The sequence below is a fragment of the Pinus tabuliformis genome, chromosome 3_2 (genome assembly GCF_031772625.1).
Source record: "Pinus tabuliformis cultivar Carrire ecotype Pingquan chromosome 3_2, CPIR1, whole genome shotgun sequence".
Lineage (NCBI taxonomy): Eukaryota > Viridiplantae > Streptophyta > Pinopsida > Pinales > Pinaceae > Pinus > Pinus tabuliformis.
Window position 1 is genome coordinate 563,973,416 of NC_142302.1, and position 23,993 is coordinate 563,997,408.

General features: G+C 36.0%; 1 pseudogene; it reads left to right on the top strand.

The window, feature by feature from the left end:
• LOC149181764 (aminomethyltransferase, mitochondrial-like) overlaps nucleotides 1–13,109 on the top strand; it is a 41,928-nt pseudogene extending 28,819 nt beyond the window's left edge.
• Nucleotides 13,110–23,993: the final 10,884 nt, after the last annotated feature.

Below are 23,993 nucleotides of genomic sequence, written 5' to 3' on the forward strand. Positions count from 1 at the left end.
ACGATGTTATCTGAGGTGAATGCCATGTTTAACTATTATTCGAACGAATGTCTAATTGTGAAGATAATGGTTGATAGTGATATTCTTCTCCCCTTTACCAATTCATCACCTTCTTTTATATATTTAGATATGGGAGGACCCTTTTCCATATCGACAGAATCCCTAAATATGGTAGGCTAATTTTCTATGTTGGCATAGTCTTACGCCTCCCTCGAGAGAATAGATCAAAGGATTACAAATTGACGCAGTCGTTTTGGCCACTCTAATATATCCTTGATATAGCTTGGCTATTACAAGCCTCATCTTGGCTCTAGACCACTTGATCATCTTTTAATTCAGATTGGGTGAAATCCCATAATATTTAATAATCAAGACTGTAGATCGGTCGGTTATGTTTGTGATCACACTATATTTAAATCCCACAGCCAAATTCATGAAATGAAACTCACTCAAACCTGAACACTTGTCCTACTGAAGTGCAGGCTAGATTTATTCCCACTCATTTCCTTGAAACAACTTCTTTTTGTAATCCCTCAAACGAATGTTTGTTTCCCTTGATTGGTTCTTAAACTCCTAAAGGCCAATACCCACCACCCACATACAAATGTGCACAACCCACCTTATGAACCAACCTTTCTCATATTCATACACGATACCCATTCGTGTTTACTGAAGGCTATGGCTAAGGATTCAACCCCAAGTCGCTTCAGCCTTATATCACTACCCCACGCGACCAAGGGTAACAACTTGGGATTCCAATAAGAATAAGCCTTTGTTTAACAATTTTTATGGTGTCTACATATAAATGACTATGAATTTAATGTAGGTATCAATGGATACAGTGGATTTAGGGTGTCCACAAGGTAATTTAGTCTGGGTGTTTAATAGTCTATAATTCCAACACAAAGCTAAATCGACCCAGATATTTGTCTTGATCTAGTAGACCTATGATTTTTTTCAATGTAGCTTCCTCCAACAACCCAGATACCCAGATTCGGCTAAGAGGGTCCCACAACACTTAATAATCACACTTGAATCTGTATACAACAATAATTTTGTTATTTCATGCCCCATATACCTTTACACTTCACCAACAAACTAATCTGAGTATTCAGATGATGGCCTACATTTATTGCATTGAACAAGGAGGATTTAGTTCAGACTGAATGCATTGACACAATCATGAAATTCGAAGATATCTCTTGGTTTTCTGTATATAAACATGTATATCCCTGCATATTCATATATCCATTTGATCCAAGCAATGTCTCAGATATTGTTGTGACTTCAAACTACACTCAATGCAATTATTTCCTCAGCCTTTACATGCAAATAGTGTTGAAATGTGACCTTGAATCCTCAATTCATATTTTGGTATAATTGTTACCTTTATTTATCTACAATGAAACTACCTAGCTTGGGATATGATGGGTGTTAATTCTTGTAATTGATTAGACTATAGTGGCTCTCATATGCCTTGGGCTTCCCTCTCCTTGTTACCTCTCTAACTGCACTTGTTGTGCCTACAAGAACACAATCTAGAATCCTTCTCCATGTGATTTAAATAGGAACTTTACCATCCTATTGTGGCTAATTCCGCAAGCTCCTTTTCTGATCTTCTTCCTTGATTTGTAAAAATTAAATTCGGTGTCTCTGGCCATGCATAGTCGAAATAGCACATTGGGGGAATTTCTGAAGTATAAAATGGGCCTCCTAAGGAAATTATAAAATAATAGTGGAAATACTAAAATAAGATTACATTACATCATCGAATTTTGGAGGAAAAAAAGAAAAAAAAAAAATTTCAACCCATATTTTCAACTTATCTCCCTATGGGTTTACTCAAATTTCGAGTAGAAACACTCGTTGGATGAAAAAATTGATTCCTCATACAAGTAGTGCCCATGTTGCATGCTTTTGATGGACCCTACTACATGAAAAATGAGAAATACATGAAAAACATGATTGCAATAACATTTTTTCATGTAGCAGAGTCCATCCAAAGTATGAAACATGGGTACCCCTTGGATGAGGAATTAAATTTTGCATCCAACGAGAACTCCTGCTCGAAATTTGAGTAAATCCTTTGGGAGATAAGTTGAAAATATGAGTCGAAAAAGTAGTTTATTTTATTTTATTATTTTTTAATATTTTTACTTTTTAACTCAAAAATGGTGAATCATCCCTCATGGTTGGCATAATCATCTTGAATCCTATCGGTTCTTATAAAGTTTATTTTGGTTGTTCATTTTTCTTAGGAGGCCCATTTTACACCTCAAAATTCCCCTAATTGTGCCTACTATTAGTCAAGTACACATATTGTACATGAATTTTACATGAGGCTTCTCTCCTATAGTTGGATTGATTTACATTCAGTTGTCCTTTTTCTGGCCTCTCTTCACTAATTGGCGTACTTCCACCAATTATCTCTCTCCAGTCTATCAAATTGACTCTTTACATGAAAATATATTTCTCTTTGTTTTCCAAAATATTTCCTAATAAAATAAAGGCTGTTTTGACATCTGTCCATTAATCTAAAAATTTCTTAACACCTAAGCTGGACACTTTTCTTCTTTTTTACAAAAGGCCCATTTGTTCATAATACTATATAACCAAAACAACTTAGTAATTCTTATACTTTCTAGAATTAGGACACATGTACTTACATCAAAACACATTATTTATAGTTTACACAAATTGTAATTGAGAGAAATTTCTCCCCCCTTGGGAAATTCCATGACCCACATGGCTTTTATAAAAATGGTTTCCTAGGGGTTGATGCTCCTAGATTAGACTCCCTAGGTTGAAATTTTTCATGACCTCCTATTCATGTTCCTTTAATTTGTTTAGTCCTCCTAGATCCCATATATGATGTTGTGTTTGTCCTGATATCTGGTTGCATTGTTGCTCCATTGTTGACCTTAATCTTCCAGGATCCCAAACATTATTTTGTAGCACCCCATATGTCTTGATAAGGTAAAGCTTCACAATCAATTTTTTCCTGCCACTGATTATCATTTTATTCTTATTATGTATTCTCTTTGGCATCTTCTTCATCAACGACCACGTCTTGTTAATCACATCATCCAACTCCGCCCTCAACTAAATTTTACTACTTCCATTTCTCATGTCATATGATAGAAACACATTATTCTTGTCATCATCTTCCTCCTCTAAATGGAATATTTTTTTATTATTTGATACATTTTTCTCTTTCTCTCAACTCCCTTGCATTTTTGAACACAATAATTTTGGAAATTTGATAATCTATCTACCCTAATCCACTTTTCCATCAATTTAACTTCTTCAAAATTCATGAGCACCTCATCTAAATTTTGTGGTTGATAATTTATTCATTCCTCCTCTTGGATATCAATATAAGAAAAAATTTCCCAGCGCATTGGTACTCCAATGACTACATTGGTTGTCCGTGTATTGAAATCTCCTTGATCGCATGTAACAAGTTTGAAATTTTGTTTCCCCACAATGTTATGTGGAGGTACTTCTTCACCTTTGTCTATCTTTTTAATAGTTGTAGGTGCCTATACACCTTCGTCATTCTCGGGACCTGCATCCATACAAAACTTTTCGTATTTAAAACCACAAGGATTTCTAGCCTCGTTTGATATGTCTACTCTTCTATCTCAAAGTTTATTTGAAATCTCTCAGATATTCATGAGACTCCCATTCAATCTCTTTTCTCTTTCTTGCTGTAGCCTAAGATTCATAAGGCCCTTATCCAATGATGGTTTGGATGCTTCTCTTTCAAATTGTTGGTCACACTTCATAGCCACACCTGCTTCCAATTCCGATTTTGCCTGCTAAATGCACACTCTTAAAGCTATTATCCTTGTTGGCAGAAAAGTTTAATTGAGGTTGACTGAGGGTTTGACAAGGGTGCCAATAAAGATTTCCACATAGTCTAGCACTTCACAAACACTTTCACCCCTTTTGGATCAAAGGAGCATCTCACGTGAGGCAAGCCAGAACCATAAAAAGATGTAGGGGATCTATATTTGACTAATTATGCAGCTTGCTCAGATATTCTTACATTCATTTACAACCATTTGAATAATTCATTTAACAAAAAGTATAGATATGAAGAAAATTTTAAAAGGGCCCATAAAATACACAACTAAATATCAAAATTCATATCCTCCATATATTTTTAAACATCAGAGTTTAGTTACATGATAGCATCACCATTACAACTTGTGGCAATTACAAACTTGCGTGCAGGTATCAAAACTGACAGAAAATATAGAAACATGACATTACAAGCTTAGATATCAAACACTACACAACACTAAACGTTGTAAGATAGTCCCAACATATACAAGCATTGTCTATATCCTTGTCATGATCTGAGCCTTGTCGCACTATCTAAACTTGTTTCTCATTTCCTTCTGTCTTCTTTTATAGTCGTGCTCACTTGATCTAGTCTTTGATACCTTGCCCGCTTGATCCATGGTTTTCCAATACCTAGGGACATTACCTTGGTTCTTCTTTGACTGCATCAAAATCAACTCCTAGTTCTTTGATACGCACACTTATATTCTATTGTGCAAGTTCCAAAACTTTTCACCGCCACTTTGATTTTTTAGTGCTCTATTTCCAGCATATTTGTCCAAAACGTCCTTTGCAACTGCTATTCCTTCAAAAAAGAAGGAACTACTATTCTATTGAGTCACCTTTGTTTCAATGTGCTGTTTTTGTTGCTTCTAGATCCTATGCAGGTTGGCTTCCACTAGGCTCAGATGCGGTACCTTCAAACGAAGGACCCAACTCTAGAACAGTTTGAAGAGTTGACTTCTTAAAACTTGTAAATGTAGAAACAAAGGAGTTCCATGATTCCAGAAGTGTGGAAACATTAGTTGAAAAATCACTTATTATTTTCTCACTAATATCACTGGGTTGTGACTCAACAAGTTTCTAAATCTGTTGATCTCCAACCATGGATAGAGTACTCAAAGGGATAAAATGCTTCTGAGCCTCCAGATAGAGGTCTCGGAGAATTCTCTTGGTTACATGGGTTGCATCTTCCAACTGGTTGATTGAGGATATCTGCTTGATATAGAATCTCATTCTTGGCTTCCAGATTGGAGGTCACCATTGCTTGCTGAAATAAATTCTGGATGTTCTAGTGCAAGGGCTCAATAGTTGCATTCTTCTTCACGATAACCCCACTTGCATCTGAGATCTAACAGAACATATGCTAATATTATTGCATAACTTGGGGTAGAGTAGAGCAGATATAAGTGGTTGTCTAGAGCTTCTCAGTGATTTGACTGCGAAAGGTTGTTGAAGGATCAGAAAAATACTACTCTATATTAGTGAAAATGTCCTCAAGATCTACATGTTTGGAAACAAGTTTTTGGCATGTCGCTTGAACCATAACACAACATTCAACAGGGGATAAGGTGATAAGATCTTCAAGTTTCTCTATGGCATATGAAGCAATAGTAGGCCATAAGGACTGCAACTAAGAATGGACCGCACTAACCTTGGTCTATAATGCTTCCTTCTCGAGGCGCAACTATGTTTGTACTATGGAGACAAAATTTAATTGATATTGCTTCTCTTCATAGGTGACCTGAAGTTCGATGCAGCTAGTCTATACCTGAACCAAGCGATGCTCCAATTGAGAAACTGAAGCATTAAGAACTGAAATAACTATGGTGAGGACCATGCACTAAGGGTGTCGACTGAAACTGTATCGGCTAGTGGGAGCCTTGATTGTAGTGGTTAGCCACTAGCAACTGAATTCTCTAACTGATCTAACAATGAGGAATCTCTCTTTATGACAAATTTTTTATTCTACATAATTCTATGGAGAATGGGGGGCGGGATGAAAGTAATAAAATCACATTGTTGAGCATCAAGAGAGATGACTTGACGAAATTTCTCACGGTGTTTTATGAAGTCTACCACTTTCTCGGTGGAAATGGGTGAAGAGAATGAAGATGGATGTGGTGGTAGATATATAGGAGGTGGGATGGTTGATGATGGGGGAATGATAGTGGTCAGAAGGATAAAAGAAGTAACAAACACAGATTTGGTCTCCATGTTACCTAGCTCATCAGTGACAGTGGGTGAATCAGGACAATCAGATACGGTTGTTGGGGAAGATTGAGGCATTCCTTCGGAAGATATATGTGGGGATGAAGGTTTTTCATCATCAATGGGAGCAACAGGGTTAGTGGATAGGGTCTATACACTGAGGTCAATTTAAGTGGAAGAAGATATAATGTTATAGAACTGGTGAGGTGGAAGGCAAGTAGGAGTGGTGGTCGGTGGAATGGTATATGAGATACTAGGCAGTGCAATAGACATAGGAGAAACTTAATGCACTTGAAGAGTTTGTTGAACATAGGAACCTACCTCAGATCAAGTAGCATATTCTGAGCTCACGCATTCCTTAGATTTCTTTAGCAAAGGCTAGAGACGCTTTGACACCTCTTCAGAGTGCTTGCCCAAAGTGAAAGGGGCCTCATCGTTAGGCTTCATTGCATCAAAATTATAGAATATTTTTCCATATTTCTACCATGTGACAAGCCCAGGCCAAATGCCAACCTCAGAATGAAAATGATTTTCGTTGATGTAGAACGACAATGGGCGCATAGAAAAAGTGTCTGAAGAAACATGCATCAGCTGAATATAATAATAACTATGAGATATCCCAAACTAGATCAGAGGAGATTATTGTTCCAATCCGATGGAGTGACACCCGTGAAATGGAATGTGACACAACAACCAACTTGTTGAACCAATGGAAAATTGTGAGGTCATTAAACTCTTTGTTCATAGTGTCTTCAGTGTTCCGCCAAGGTGCACACATATAAGCAAGAGGTTCATCTCTTGCAATTGTGGCAAGGTGACGAACCTCTAGGGCACACCATTTAGACATATCAAGGGGAATACGAAGAAATCCAAAAACAAACTAAATAGAACGAGCATAAACATCATTGGTGGCTTCAAATAATTCATGGAGGAGATAGCTGGACCAATCTAGCTAATCACCATGGGCACTGGCTTCTGCAACAAAAATAACATCCAACGTGCATTCTCCTGTGGTATAGTAGCGCATGAACTTAGTGTTGATGATTGTAGCAGCAACCCAAATTGGCATATTTTTGATCATATCTAAAACACCTCCCCAACCTTTTTGGGCAGTACCATACTTCTTGTACAAATTATTTTCATTTTCTTTCTTTCCACGCTTAGCCATTTTTTGAAAGGTCAAATGAACATCAACATGATATGCAGACAATCCTGTGATTTTTTGGATATCTATTGCATAAATGACATATTCATGATCTTAAAGGCACGGAGGCTTTAGTCAATGAAACTTTGGCATATCACGTGCGTTTGTGGCATATTAAACAATGCCCTTAATTTGACTGCATATTGGAAAATACCGGTAAAAATCACATTATTTAACCCCCTACAAATACAAACCCAATACACCTTCCCATTTTTAAAACCCTTACTTTCACAAAATATTGTAGGTATTCATTTTTTCATTAACATTTTTATAACCCTTTATATTTTTTCAGTAAATTCAAGCTCCATTTTTTATACCTACCAATATAAAAACCCTCTACCCCATATATATCCCTCAATATATTATGTAATTTTTTCCTCAATAAATATCCCCCAATATGAACCCACGTGGTATGTTATTGCTCCCGCAGTGGAGCCCCCATTCTTAAAGCGTACGAGTGATTCTCCAAATTAGCATATGCTATCACACCCTTACAGAAAAAGGAATAAATTTGAATGGACTAGAGAATGTTAGAGGAGATTTGATAAGTTGAAACACCTACTCACAATGGCTCCCATTTTAAAGCTTGTAGATACTAATAAAGAATTTACAGTTTGCAGCAATGCGTGTATGGAAGGGCTAGGGTGAGTTTTAATACGGAACAATTCAGTGATAGCTTACAAGTCTAGGAAGCTAAAAACACATTAAAGGAATCATGTTGTATATGACTTAGAGCTAGTTGTTGTAATACATGCTTTAAAAAAGCGGAGGAATTATTTGGTAGGGAAGAATTTCACTTTGGTAACCGGCCATATTAGCCTAAAATATCTTTTCAGCCAACCAAATCTCAATGTCAAGAAAGCTAGGTGGATGGCATTCCTTAGCAAGTTTGAGTTTGATATTAGACACATAAAAGGGAAAGAAAACGAGATAGAAGATGCTTTGAACGCACATGCTTACACTCTAATGGAAGTGTTTGTTAACAGTGTTAGTATAGATTTGATAGAAAAAATTAAAAATTCAATAACCAATGATCCTAATACTTATAAATTCAACAAAAACTACAACAAAATAACATTCCTCATTATGTAGGAAATTCTGAAAAATTGATGATTTATAGAAAATAGTTTATGCTCCCAATGTAATTAGCCTAAAACAATTGATACTAGATAAGTATCATAAGAAACCATATGCAAGACGTCTTGAGTACCAAAATATGATTACAACATTAAGAAAAAAATTATTTTGGTCAGGTGTGAAGAAAGAGGTGGCTGGATATCTACCAAAATGTTTAGAGTGTCAGTAGGTGAAGGTGGAATTTGAACATCATGTTGGGTTGTTGAATCCAATACCTATTCCTGAAATAAAATAGGAAATAATATCTTTATATTTTTTCACAAGATTACCAAGGACAAGGAGGTAGCATGACTCCATCATGGTAGTGGTGGACACTTTAACTAAGGCAACCCATTTCATACCAGTGTAATCTACCTATGGTACAACAAAGATTTCTAATATATTCATGAAGGGGATTTTTCAATTATATCAGATACCTAAGATGATAGAATCTGATGGGGATGCAAAATTCACCTCAAAATTTTGGAACACATTGTTTGGGGGCATGGGAACATAACTAAATTTCAGTATGTCAATGTCATATCATCATCAAAGAGATGGACAAATCAAGAGAATCAACAAGATTTTGGAGGACATGCAGAGAATGTATGTAAGGGATAGACCCACCAAATGGGTGGATTTTCTACATTTGGTAGAGTTTTCCTACAGTAACAGTTATCAAACATCAATAAAATGAGCCATTTTGAAGCCATGTATGGAAACAAATTCCATACACCACTCAGTTGGAGTCAATCGGAGGATAGACTGATACCAAGATTGGATACATTGTGGGAAATGGAGTACATAGTACGAAGGATTCAACATAACTTTAAAGCTACATAGGATAGACATAAGATTTATGTAGACAAAAAAAGAACACACATGGAGATCAAAATTGGAGATAATAATTATTTGAGGGTGAAACCAAGGAAAAGTACATTAAGAATGGGAACTTGTCCAAAATTGGCACCATGGTTTTGTGGGTTGTTCGACATTTTTGACAAGATTGGACCCATAGCATATCAATTCATGTTACCCAGTCACATTAAAGTTCATAACATTTTTCATGTATCCTTAATTAAGAAATATGTACATCATGGCTCTCACATAATTAATTAGGAAATGCTACAGGTGGAACCCGAATGAGACTTTCTGGTAGAACCTCTTTGTGTCATAGACCAGAAAGAGATCTGGCTTTGGAATTGAACCGTAGTTTGGGTTAAAGTGCAATGGAATGATTTTACTCCTGAAGAGGCCACATGGGAATGAGTAGATGATATGAAAAATAATTATCTAGCATTGTTCCAGAGGGAAATAACTGGGAATTAAAAATCGAGGACGATGTGAATTAAAAGGGGGGCAGAATGTAATACCCTTAATTGTGTAATGTTTTCTTTGACTGAATTATGTTAGTGGAATGGATGAAAATACATCAAGTACATTGAAATGCATATGTAAATAAATCAAATTATTAATCAATAAATAATCGGGGTGAAAGTACCTGGGAATGAGACAATTGTATATGAGATTCCTACCAAGAAAGTAAAAAAAAAAAAAAAAATCTTATTAATAAATAAGATTGAGACAAATCTTCCATGATAAGGATTTTGGATAAGATTTAATGGATAGGAAAGAAAATGCATTAAATCTTATTTGGGAGAAAATTCTAAATCTGGATAAGAATAAAGCGTTAGCACGAGGGTGAACTGGAGGAACGGAGTTCTAGGTTGGGTGGAAAAAGGTGTGAAATTTCAAAGTATCCTTGGTATTGATTCTATTTGGATTAACTCTTATTTTATATGCTCATTAGGAATAGTTATGAGCAAATGGTGCATTTTAGAGTTAGTGAGAGTGTGAAATTAGTGTTTACAAAAAAAGAAAAGTGATATGAATTTACTGTGGAAATAAAAGTACTTAGTGATTTGAACTGTGATTCTGTAATTGGAAATGAAGTGTGAATCAGCTAGGAGACTGCATATATTACTTTACTGAAATTCATGTACTACATTGATTAAAAGTAAAATTGTAAGTGATAGAACACGGAAGCATGTAGCTATTATTAGTGGTTTCATTTGTAATTCACAGGAAAGGGCCAGATGTTACAATGGATAAATCTTGTGCATTAACTCAGAAAATGAGAGGAAATAAGGATAGAGCATGAGTGTTGAGTATAATATTCAACATTTACGGGATTTAGTTTCTTCCATTCTATAAAAGATATGCTTAAGAGGTAACTAATTCAAAATTGTACGAGTCTAAAATGAATACGATGGGAATTAGCTAAGGAAGCTGAAAGGATCAATTATAAAATAAATATTGGAATCACTATTATAGAGTCCCTAGAAATATTGTTTACTAGAGCACTGGAAATTTTAAATATTAGTGACACTTAATTATTAAGGAGTAAAATAGTAGTGGACATGTACAGTAATTAAAATGAAAAACAATGGATCTCATAGGAAACAAACCATATTTCTTTTTTAATTATTTACTGATTACTTCACTGAGTATGCTACTAGTTTAAATCCTAAGGCTACTCATAGTAGATTCGTCTCATTGGAGATAAAATAATACAAGTAAGGGTTTAAAAAGGAAACTAGTAAACGAACCATATATAAAAGTACACACACCCCAAAAAAAACGCTTAGTTCATTTTCTTTTACATACACATAAATGGCTATTTCATCCACTTTTACATAAACAGAAAATGATTAAATGAGCAACTCCTATTTCTTAGCGACAAAAGCACATGAATATATAAATATATTATAGATACTAAACCATCAGCTCAACAAATATAAGATACTTTGATTCAAAGAAAGGAGCAATGATTTAATCCCTATAACCGAAATCGATCTAAATATAGAGATACCAATACCATTTAGATGACAAAGAGAATGGTATTCAAAAACTTAAATAAATACAAGATTTTCATATAAAGCTCCAGAAAGTAGAATTACATCTTTGTCGCACTATAGAAAGCAAAAAGGAATATCTTTGAAATAGGCCATACTAGGAATATAATCAGTAATACAATATATGCTTTATTAATATTAAAGGAACAAATTGTTCATATCACAGAATTACATAAGAGTCAGTTCACTATTTCAAAACTACGCTAGATAGTCCAACAAATATGAGAGACACCACTTCATGCACCTGAAAAACGACATAAGGGTATATGATAACTAATGGTGTACAATTAGTTACAAACTAAAGAGCACTATAATCACGGAGCCTTGACCACTGAACAAAATCTACATTTACACTGCTCAGAAGAGAAGTGAAACTATAGGGCGCACATCCTAACAATACAACCCAGAAAATTCAACGTACGTGGTAATAGTTCGAGCCCCTGAGAGGAAAGGTGAACCAACCTGGAAGCACAAAGATGGCATATCAGCATTGATGGAATCATTTCAATGGAGCGTAAAGTATGTTATGGTAAAGGGGCAAGACGGACCTGCAAGATAAGTGGATTTAGAATTAGTCTTATAGGAATGAGGCTTAAACTCTACATAACCAATATAGACTATGAAATAGAAAATAAAAAATAAAGAACTTACATTTACTTGTTCATCAATGGCGTTGTCGTGCAAGGAGGTGCGCATTCCCCGTGTACGATATCTTAGAGTCATACCCTTGCAAATTAACAGTCGAAAATGTGAGCATTATGATCAATTCAGCAAATACGAAGGAGGGATGAACCCTATCAAACTATCATCACAGAACTATAATTTCTATAAAGCTCTGATGCATTGTAATTTACAAAAACCTTAAAAACAAGTATAGAATACTTTGCATTACTTGAACATAATTCATATTTGCCTATACACTACTTTGAGGCGTTTGAGCTCCAAATACTCACTGTATGGGACAGAGGATAGAAAGAATGTAGAAATTGTTGGGGATTTTAATGGGAAAATCCCAAAAACAAAGATTCAAACACACACCACAGAGACAATGCTCTGTTTCCTCTGTCCAGGACCTTTGCACAAGTAAGCTTAAAAAATTTACTGAGGATCAAAGTATTTCACCATCATAAAAACATTTCCATTGATTAAAATATATGCCTGTTGAATATTCATCCTCTTTGCTGAGAGGGATTCACCACTAAAAATACATTCAACAAAAAACATTTACTTTGTCTCCATATGAGAATTTACACTGCTGGAAAAATTCCCATTTACATTTACTGCTGTAAAACCTCCATTTACATTTACTGGTGTAAAACTATTTTTACACGCTGCTGTAAAACAAAAACAAATTACATATGCATCCAAAAAAAATGCGCTCCACCATTTTCTTTATGCACTACTGTGCGTTAATACATGGTTTTCCCTTTTACTGCACCATCGTTTTATGTACATCCACAGGTTTTTCTCGCTGCTGCGAACACCTATATTCATCTCCTCCCGTGTGCAATCAAAAAAAATAACCACAAGCATATTTCTCTTAACTCATTAAAAAACATACTATACTACTATGGGTTTTACAATACATATGGTCAACGACAAAATAAATACATGCCGTATATAAAAACTAAACGCATTACCTACACCTATGACAAAGCATTAATAAAGGTATGGTCAACCAAAACTTAGATTTACTCTATGCAACATAGTTAATTTTTGCCGTATGCAGGTTTGAGCAATCAACGGACAAAAACGCTGGAGTCAATCGAACGGCGGACAGAGATATCGGGAGGCATTATATGGCTGAGCGATAGCACCCGAGAATGTCAGACTTGCTTACGTATGGGGTGAGCCACGCGTCTGCATCAAATTCTCTCGGGCTCAAATATACGGAAAATCCCTTTGCCGGAAAGTGGCCCGAGAACTCTCAAGCAGGTTTGGTGAACGATTTCTGGCGATATAACTCTGCGTTGAAATTACACATTCAACACTCCCCTTTAATTTCAATTGCTGGGCATTCGGTCATACCCTGACACTTCCTCAAAAATTCAAAGCTTTTCTGATCCAGTGGCTTTGTCAAGATGTCTGCAACCTATTCCTGAGTCCTGCAATGTTCTAAGACAATTTCTCCATTGTTCACCAATTCTCTGATGTAGTGAAACCTTGTATCAATGTGTTTCGTTCTCTTATGAAACACATAATTCTTTGACAATGCAATAGCTGAGCTATTGTCACAAAAAATCACTGTCGCTTTTGCCTGCTCTTGGCCTAAGCTTCTCAACATTCTTCTCATCCAGACTACTTGACATGCTGCTGCTGTAGCTGCCACATATTCATCCTCTGCTGTAGACAATGCTACAATGGACTGCTTCTTAGAAGCCCATGAAATGGCTCCTGAACCCATATGAAAAACATAACCGGAAGTGCTTTTCTGATCATCTACACTTCCAGCCCAATCGCTATCTATGTATCCAACTAAATCTGAATGTTCTGAGACATTATATAAAATTCCAAACATTTTGGTACCTTTGACATACCTTAAAATTCTTTTTGCTGCCTGCCAATGTGTCTCCTTTGGCCTCTCCATGAATCTGGAAATTAAACTAACAACATACATAATATCAGGCCTAGTTGCTGGTAAATACATAAGACTGCCCACAATGCTTTTATACAAGCTAGGATCAAAATCCTTGCTGCTGTCCTCTCTGCTGAGCTTTAATCCCATCACTGTGGGAGTGATGGCTACCTTGCATTCTTGCATGTTAAATCTGCCCAAAACGTGATTTACATATCTTGCTTGAGATATAAAAATTCCTTTTTCATTTTGATCTACTTCTATGCCTAAGAAGTATCTCAAGAAACCCATATCAGTCATTTCAAATTCCTCCTTCATGACTGATTTAAAATTCTTAATGAGCTGATAATCATTACCTGTGAAAATAACATCATCAACATATAAGACAACAATCAAAATTTTACCATATTTTTCTTTGATGTAGACGGTGGGTTCTCCTTCACACTTGTCGAATTCATTATCCAATAGATAAGAATCTATTCTGTTGTACCATGCTCTTGGCGCTTGCTTCAGCCCATAAAGAGCTTTCTTCAATCTGCACACTTTGTGCTCTTCACCTTTCTTCTCATATCCGAGAGGTTGTTCCACATAAACCTCTTCCATTAACACTCCATTTAGGAATGCTGATTTCACGTCTATTTTGTAGACTTTCCATTTGTTTTGTGCTGCTATGGACAACACTGCTCTCACTGTTTCCATTCTTGCAACCGGTGCGAAAGTCTCCTCATAATCTCCTCCATACTGCTGCTTGTAGCCTTTGACAACGAGCCTTGCTTTATGCCTTTCAATCTTGCCTTCAGCATTGCTCTTGGTCTTGTAGACCCATTTCACACCAATGACTTCTTTGCCTTTTGGTAACTCAACCAAATCCCATGTTTTGTTTCTCTCTATGGCATTCATCTCCTCATCCATAGCTTCTATCCATTTCTTGTCTTTGATTGCATCTTCGAAATGAATAGGATCATCAACATGACAAAACAAGGCAAATAAGGAATTCATTCCTTCTTCATAAATATCACTTAGATTTCTAAAATTCTTACCTCTTTCACTTGGTGTGAAAGTGCTTGAAGATGCACTTGAATTTCCTCCTTGTGGTGTGCTTGGAGAAGCACTCTCATTTATCCTCAATGGTGTCCCTTGCTGTCCTTGTGTTGGTGCTGCTGTTTGGGGATCCATTTCAGCCACCTCCTCTTCATCCTCATCATGAGACAAACAGTTTTTAACATTCACTGTTTTCTCTATGCTTCCATCCCAAGCTTCTTCCTCAATGAATTGAACATCCCTGCTTACAAAAAATTTCTTGGTAGATGGGATATACAGCCTGTAGGCTTTGGATTCATCACTATATCCAACAAGGATACACCTCTCCCCTTTATTGTCCAACTTCTTCCTTAGCTTATCTGAATGTGTGCATAGGCCACACACCCAAAAACTCTCATGTGGGTGACTCATTGCTTTCTCCCACTCCATGCCTCTTCTGGCACTTTGTTCATGGCTGCTTTTGTAGGACACCTGTTCAAAATATACACTGCACAATTTACAGCTTCAACCCAATACTCATTTGGCAAATGCTTTGCCTTCAACATGCTCCTTGCCATCTCCATGATGGTTCTGTTCTTCCTTTCAGCAACTCCATTTTGCTGTGGGGTGTACCAAGTTGTAAATTGTTTGTGAATTCCATTTTCTCTACAAAATCTTAGGAATTCCTTGGAGATATACTCACCTCCTCTATCAATTCTCAAAACTTTAATGTGCAGCCCACTTTGGTTTTCCACAAATGCCTTGAAATTTTGGAATTTCTCAAACACTTCACTTTTGTTTTTAAGGAAATATACCCAAGTTTTTCTTGTAAAGTCATCAATGAATGTTAGGAAATATTGGCTGCCTGCTAATGATGGAGCTTGCATCGGTCCACATAAATCTGAGTGGATGACCTCTAAGGGTGCCTTTGCCCTTATGCTCTTCCCTGATGGAAAACTTTCTCTATGTTGTTTTCCCAATATGCAACCTTCACAAAGGTTGTCCGGCTTCTCTATCAATGGTAATCCTCTTACCATTCCTTTTCTGCTTAATAGGTTTAGACCTCCAAAATTTAGATGCCCGAATCTCAAGTGCCACAACCAATTTTCATCCTTTGGCACGCTTTGGAAGACCTCTTGGGTAACTGCTGCAATTACATTTTTGTTTTTCAAATTTGCCCTGATCCTGAGAGGGAACATCCTGTTCCTTGTCATTTTTACTTCAACAATGCATCGTTTGCTGGGTGCTATATCCATGATGGTGCACACATCATTTTTAAAGAAAACATTGTACCCCTTATGGACAAGTTGTCCAATACTCAAGAGGTTACATCTCATTCCAGGGACATAGTAGACATCTTCTATGGTTTTCCTTTCTTCTTGCTTTGTAAATATTTTTACCTCTCCTTTTCCCATAACAGAGACTTTGCTATCAGTTCCTAATGTGACTTCTGATTTCACATTTTTATCTAGGGCAGAAAAGAAGGCTATGTTCCCTGTCATATGGTTGCTGCAACCTGAGTCTAAAAACCAAATGTCCTCACTGTTTGTTTCAGCCATGTTACAGGCTAACAACACATTATTTTGACTGTTGTTTTCTATTGTAACGTTTGCATTTTGTCTACTGTTCATATCATGTTGTTTCTTTCTACAATCACTTGCATAATGTCCATACTTTTTGTAATAATAGCATTGAACATTAGATTTATCATACCTTTTTCCTTGAGCATGATACTGTTCTCTTTGTTGGCTGCTACCTTGGCCTTGATTCTGATTTGGATTGCTGCCTCTTCCTTGTGCATTTGATGGGCTGTTCCTTCCACCTCTGTTCTGGCTTCTGCCTCTTCCTCTTCGGTTTCCTCTTCCTTGACCTCTTCCTCTTCCAAAGGACATCTGGGTCTTGAAGGCTTGCTCAAGAGATGAGTTTTCATTCCTACTCAACCTCTGTTCATGTATTATCAGTGATGCATGTAGCTCATCAACTGAATAGTTTGAGAGATCCTTTGTCTCTTCAATGGTGGTGACTATGGCATCAAACCTTGAGGGTAAGACCCTCAATATTTTCTCCACAATCCTTCTATCTTCAATGGTTTCTCCATGAGTTCTCATTTGTGTGATTACACCAATCACATGAGTGAAGAATGAGTCAATGTTATCTGACTCCTTCATGTTCAAGTTCTCAAAATCCTTTCTCAGCAATTGTAGTTTTGTTGTCTTCACTCTCTCCATGCCTTGATAGGCTGTCTTGAGAGTTTGCCATGCTTCATTTGCTGTCTTAGCTACTGCTAACCTTGGAAACACACTCTGGTCTACTGCTAGATACAACAACATACGGGCTTTTGAATCCTTCTTCCTATTGCTCTTCAGCTGATCTCTCTCTCCCTGAGTTAATGCATTGAACTCATTTTCATCTGCTGGTTCTTCAAACCCAGATTCAACTATTTCCCATAAATCTTGAGAGGCAAACAGGGCTGTCATGGTTATTGCCCAATAGTCATAGTTTTTCCCATTAAACTGTGGGAGCTGGGTGTTAAACATACCCATACCAGTGCTTGTGCTGGCCATTCCTTGCATTCTGATCTATGCCTCTAAATCCTTGACTGTGTTTAAAACAACTGATTGTTTCTTCAGCAACACAAAAAAAACTTTGTGAAATACCTGAGTATTTTCCTGACTGAGCCTTCACTCTGCTGGAGAAAATCTACTGCTGCAACAAGCTCCTCCCTTCAGCTTCTTTGTCACCTTCAAAGAGCCTAAGCCTACTCTGATACCACTGTTGGGTATTTTTGATGGGAAAATCCCAAAAACAAACAAAACTAAACACACAGAGGCAATGCTCTGTTTCTACCTTTCCAGGATCTTCTTGCATAGGGAAGCTTAAAAAAATTACTAAGGAACAGAGGATTTCACCACCATAAAAACATTTCCATTCATTAAAATATATGCCTGTTACATATTCATCCTCTCTACTGAGAGGGATTCACCAAAATACATTCAACAAAAAACATTTACTCTGTCTCCATATGAGAATTTACACTGCTGGAAAAATTCCCATTTACATTTACTGCTGTAAAACCTCCATTTACATTTACTGGTGTAAAACTATTTTTACACGCTACTGTAAAACAAAAACAAATTACATATGCATCCAAAACAAATGCGCTCCACCATTTTCTTTATGCACTACTGTGCGTTAATACATGGTTTTCCCTTTTACTGCACCATCGTTTTACGATGCCCCACAAAACATTACAAAATATATCTTGTGCACTGCTGTGCATACATCCACAGGTTTTTCTCGCTGCTGCGAACACCTATATTCATCTCCTCCCGTGTGCAATCAAAAAAAATAACCACAAGCATATTTCTCTTAACTCATTAAAAAACATACTATACTACTATGGGTTTTACAATACATATGGTCAACGACAAAATAAATACATGCCGTATATAAAAACTAAATGCATTACCTACACCTATGACAAAGCATTAATAAAGGTATGGTCAACCAAAACTTAGATTTACTCCACGCAACATAGTTAATGTTTGCCGTATGCAGGTTTGAGCAATCAACGGACAAAATCGCTGGAGTCAATCGAACGGCGGACAGAGATATCGGGAGGCATTATATGGCTGAGCGATAGCACCCGAGAATGTCAGACTTGCTTACGTATGGGGTGAGCCACACGTTTGCACCAAATTCTCTCGGGCTCAAATATACGGAAAATCCCTTTGCCGGAAAGTGGCCCGAGAACTCTCAGGCGGGTTTGGTGAACGATTTCTGGCAATATAACTCTGCGTTGAAATTACACATTCAACAGAAATCCCCAAAGGGATAGAGGCTTTGTGGACATATTTGACCGCAAGATAAGAAAGAAAAATAAACCCTACTAAATAGAAATAGGGATTCGAACTGTAACAGAGAATTTATGTGGTACCTAAGAGAAACTTCAAGGCAAAACTAGATTAGGTAACTAAGTGCCTTTAATAGAGTACCCACAAAATTCTGTGGGGGATAAACAAAAATAAAAAAATAAATGTGCTACCTAATAGTGCAGGGAATAGTGGCAAAATCGGTTGGTTGGCCACCCAAAAGCTGCATTTCAAGAAGCACGCCAAGGAGGCACACTTGTAAACCCTTGCTCCATAGCGACGAATTCCAAAAAAACCATAAAAGACAATAACCTCTTGAGGGCGGTTGTAGACTCATCGCGAAGAAAGGCAAGAAGGGTGAGTGAAAGCATTGTGGCCATTGAAATACCCACACACCAACAAAACTCATAGTAATAGTAAAGTAAAGTTAACCAACTCATCGCGAAGAAAGACAAGAAGGGTGAGTGAAAGCGTTGTGGCCATTGAAATACCCACACACCAACAAAACTCTACGTAAAGTTAACTGATAACACATGGGACAGGCCCTTGCCACAGTTCAGGCTATAACTAGCTGAGACTCTAAAACCCAGAATAGAAAGTGCCTCGTTTCGAAAAAAAAGATGTCAGTGTTCCACGCAAAACACAAAAACCATTACACGAAAAATATCGAATGGAGTATGAGCGGTGCGCAGGGATACACCTAGGGTTTCGACAGCGAAAACCACTATTGATATGACGAAAATCACATCCCATCGTTCATACAAAAGAAACCTCACAGATCAGGTGGTTGTCACATGGGTAAGGGGTACGTGTCCGTGGAGGATTTGGGCACCAATTCCCGGAAGCATGCACGCCACCTAATAGGGGACAGACTCAACATTGGCTAAAGGAGGACCCAAACACTACCACGACACACTTTGGGGGAAAAAGTTATATAACGAACAAAAATGAATGTTAAGAAAATTATAGTCGGCGTGATGTATAAAGGTTATAATCTATAAACATTACTTAATACAAAGCCAAATACCGTTAGGTAGAAAGAGACCAACTACCATTACCAAGGTCGAAAGGGGACCTTCAGATACATCTAAATCACATTTTAAAGGGTACGAGGAAGTATATGCATGACAAAATAAATAGTCAAACATACATAAAAGAATAAATACATAGTGCTTCCATATGATTAGACTCATGTGAGAGTGTAATAATTTAAGATAAAAATATCTAATACCCCGTCGATCACATTCAAACGAAAACAAGAAGGAAGAGGAATGTACATTTAAAAGAGGAATTTATATGTCAAATCATATGTTAATGGTGGCTAAGTTATATGTCAAAGGGTATGTTAAGGGTGGTTAAGTACAGGTTTTCTAAAAAAATATTAAGGGAGTTGTGACAAATTGCTCATGGATATTAATATTGAAAATAAACATTTATGGTGTAATGCCCATTATTCTCCTCATGTGACATTAGTTATACTTCTTGACACACCCCCTATGCACAATCTTAGCCACAATAACACATGCATGTTATAAGAATGCTCACATAGTCTAGAATAAACTTGCACTCTATAACACGTTCACATTCCTTTCATTCATATTTTGTGTGACATTAACCACTTTAAATTATGTGTTTATTGAATTGGTTACTTTAAATTTAAGTTGGAAATGATAAACATAGTTTCTTGGGTTACAAGTACATCAAAACATTATTTTTATTAATGGCTCTTGATATCTCTAATTTTCATTTTAGTTTTATATGGGATGCAAAAATCCATTGTCAATGAAATTACTTTATATGTATTCAAATTGATTATCAAGATTCCAAATATATGATTAAAAAGGAAAAGTAATATTGTTTACTATTGTTAGGATGTTTTTATCTTGACATAAATCATAATCCTTAATTGCATGCATCTTTTACTCTTACTACATTTTTATTGTCATAACTACTATTGCGATAACCACATTTAGAGAAAGTTAACAATGAATTAGTATAGGTTGGCATCTACAATCTAAAAGGCATATTGTTTGATCATGTGAAGATCTTAATACCTTACATTAATGTGTAACCATGTAGTTTTAAGGGTACATATATAATGAACATTATAAATTTTGGAAAAAATAGCCATGCACGAGAACAATGTCTTCTCTAAAATTACACATTTATTTGCTATGATTAGGTATGCTAGTAAAGAGTTCAACGATTTTGTAGTGAACGTGACATTCAACATCAATGTTATGTTCCCTATATCACTCAGTGAAATTTAATTTCTAAAAGAAATAAATGAGCATAGAAAGAGATGGCTGATTGTGTTATTTGGTTTACAATGGTAGCTTTATTATAGGTTGAAGTAGTAAATTTTGTAAATTAAGTTGAATATTGCATGCATCATAGGGTACTATTGAATATCAATTCAAAGTAATCATGCACACATATTAAGTATTGATGCATTTTCTTTTACAATATTTGGTAGTCAAGCATGGATCTTAATTCTAGATGAAAAATACATAGTTGTGGAGAATATGAGACATCTAATGATTTTGTTAATTACCATAAGATTATGAAAGTATACAAGTACTTTAATCTTGTTCTTAAATATGTATTTTTTAAATTGTTGAAGGGTTGTCCACTTTTATCAGCACTTCAACCCATCCATTTCCCGTACTCCTCCCATATATTGTTTCTTAAAAGATGTGGATCATGCTTGAATTTCCATTTTTACATAACAAGAAGACATAAAATATTTGTTGATGCAAATTGCACTACAAATGACATTACAAAAGATGAAAATTATTTAGTAAAAATTCTACCTAAAGTTGAGAATTAGCATGAATAATATATACCATCAACAGCAAATTAAAATGTGTATCTTTAAGAAGAACAACTTGATTAAGGAAATCATGTAGATATTATGTTTTGTGAGCAAAAGAAGCATGACACATATGCCTATGAGCTAAATTATTTCAGCTATTTTATAACTAACCTAAGCACCATACTTCTTGACAGGCAACTAATATTTGTCTTTTCAGTCACACCATTTCAGTTGATCGACAAAAAAATTATAATGTTCTCGGTATAGGAAAATTGGATGTTATTATTACAGATTATTTTTTCTTATTGAATAATTGCATATGGAATCATATTCCTCTTCTAAAGGATTTTTTTTCTATAAATGAATTTGCAAAACCAAATATTTACCAAGTATTTTTTCTAGGAAGTATAGGGTATATCGTGTTGCCAAGGTATTTTGATAGGTTGAAGGTTTTCTTAGTTTGATAAATTTTCATCTATCATTGAGATGGATGCCATAATCATAACTCGTTTTCCTGCTACCTAGAAAGGCTAGTATTTGAACAATTCTTTTCTACATGGTGCTTTGCATGAGGAAATCTACATAGAGTAACCTCTTCAGTTTGTATATGGTCATTTACTTGTTTATAGAGTCCAAAATTCATTGTATGGTGTCAAAAATCCATTTAAGAATAGTATGAAAATGGATAGTTTTCTAATTAATCATTGTCATTTTGATCCTACAATATACAATAAGCGAGGTGTTGATCTCTTGATTCCATTTTGAATCTGGATGATTTAATTATCACATGCAAATCTTCATCCATAATTTAGAGTGTTCCAAAATATATAATGGAATAGTCTGACACAATAAAACATGGTTTTGTACATTATTTGATTGATCTAAAAATGTTTCAATATTCATTACGATTCTCCTTTTTTCAAAAACAACATGTACCTAACTCAATTCAACATTTTGGAATGGTTGATTGTGAGCCTGCGACAACTCCACTTTACATGGAAGTTACACTTTCTACTAATTTGTATTCAACACTACTTAGTCCCCTATTATATAACTAGATATTTGGCCATCTCATTTATTTTACTCATTCATGTGCTACCATTTCGTTTTCATTTGGGCACATCTCTTGGTTCTCTCAATATTTTCATGAGAATCACTAGGAGAAACCAAAATTTGTTATGTGGTACATTAATGGTATTAACAATTTTAACATATATCTCCTCAATGCCAAATATGATTCTCATACCTAGTTCTTAGGATATCTTAATGATGTTCATATTCCCAAATATCTACTCAAGCGGTCATTTATAGTGGTTTTTGGTGGCATTCTTGCCATCAGAGACCCGGAAGCTACCTAGAACCTCATGAAGTTAGGTGTGGTGGTTTAGGAATAGAGTTTGGCTCTAGATGATTGGAAGCTTTGTACCTCAGCTAAGACTTGAGTTCCCCCCTTAACTATATCAAGACTTTGACATCATACCTAATGCTCAAAATGTGGTGAGGGAACTAACATCCTTTCTCAGTGGCAAAGGATACCCTCCAAAGGTCATGAGTGATGCCTTGATACATTGTTTATGGATCTAGAAGAATCAAATATTTTCTACGGACCTAATGATTTCAGTACTTCCGTATATGATTTCTAGTACCATAGGACACATACCAACTACTCAAAACCACTTGGTTGCACCAATATCCCCAATAATATTCTAAGTACCCTTAGGAATTCATGTGTGATTTTTGAGGGGATCCTTCTTTGCCTTAGATGGATAGAAAATTTATTTATGGCCTAATATTTATGTTTCTATCCCTAACCATGTCGAAGGCCCCAATGCCCACACCTAATGTTAAAAAATGCTAATGGTGCATGTATACCCCGTGAGAATTAAGGATTTTCGTTAAGGGATCATTTTTTGTGGTTTAAGGTGTTATTCATAGCCTTATAAGGCTATGATAATTATTTATGGCCTAAGTCCTTGTTTTGTTGACACGAACATACCTAGGGTCAAAAGGATCATACTTAACATTGAAAGATTCATATTCCTCACTATCCTCATCCAAAGATAAAGGACAAAATGAAAAAGTTCCTTTATTTTGGTTCAACATCTCCTTATTGGTGTTATATCCATAAAATCTTCCTTTAGGACCAAAGGCATGGAATTCCTCTCTTGATCACACCCATGTACTAAAGACCCATGCCAAATTCTCAACATATAGTAATGATACCCATATCCCCACTTGAAGTAAAAAATATGTCCATGATGCTAGTCTCCTAGGTTGGGAGCTTGAACATAGTGGTTTGAGGATTGTGCTTTTCCTTAAGTCCTTAGAAGCGTTGAAATTCAAATAAAATTTAGGTATCCATTGACCATGTTGATGACTTAAGAGTCATACCTAATTCTTCAAATCCCTTTTGAAG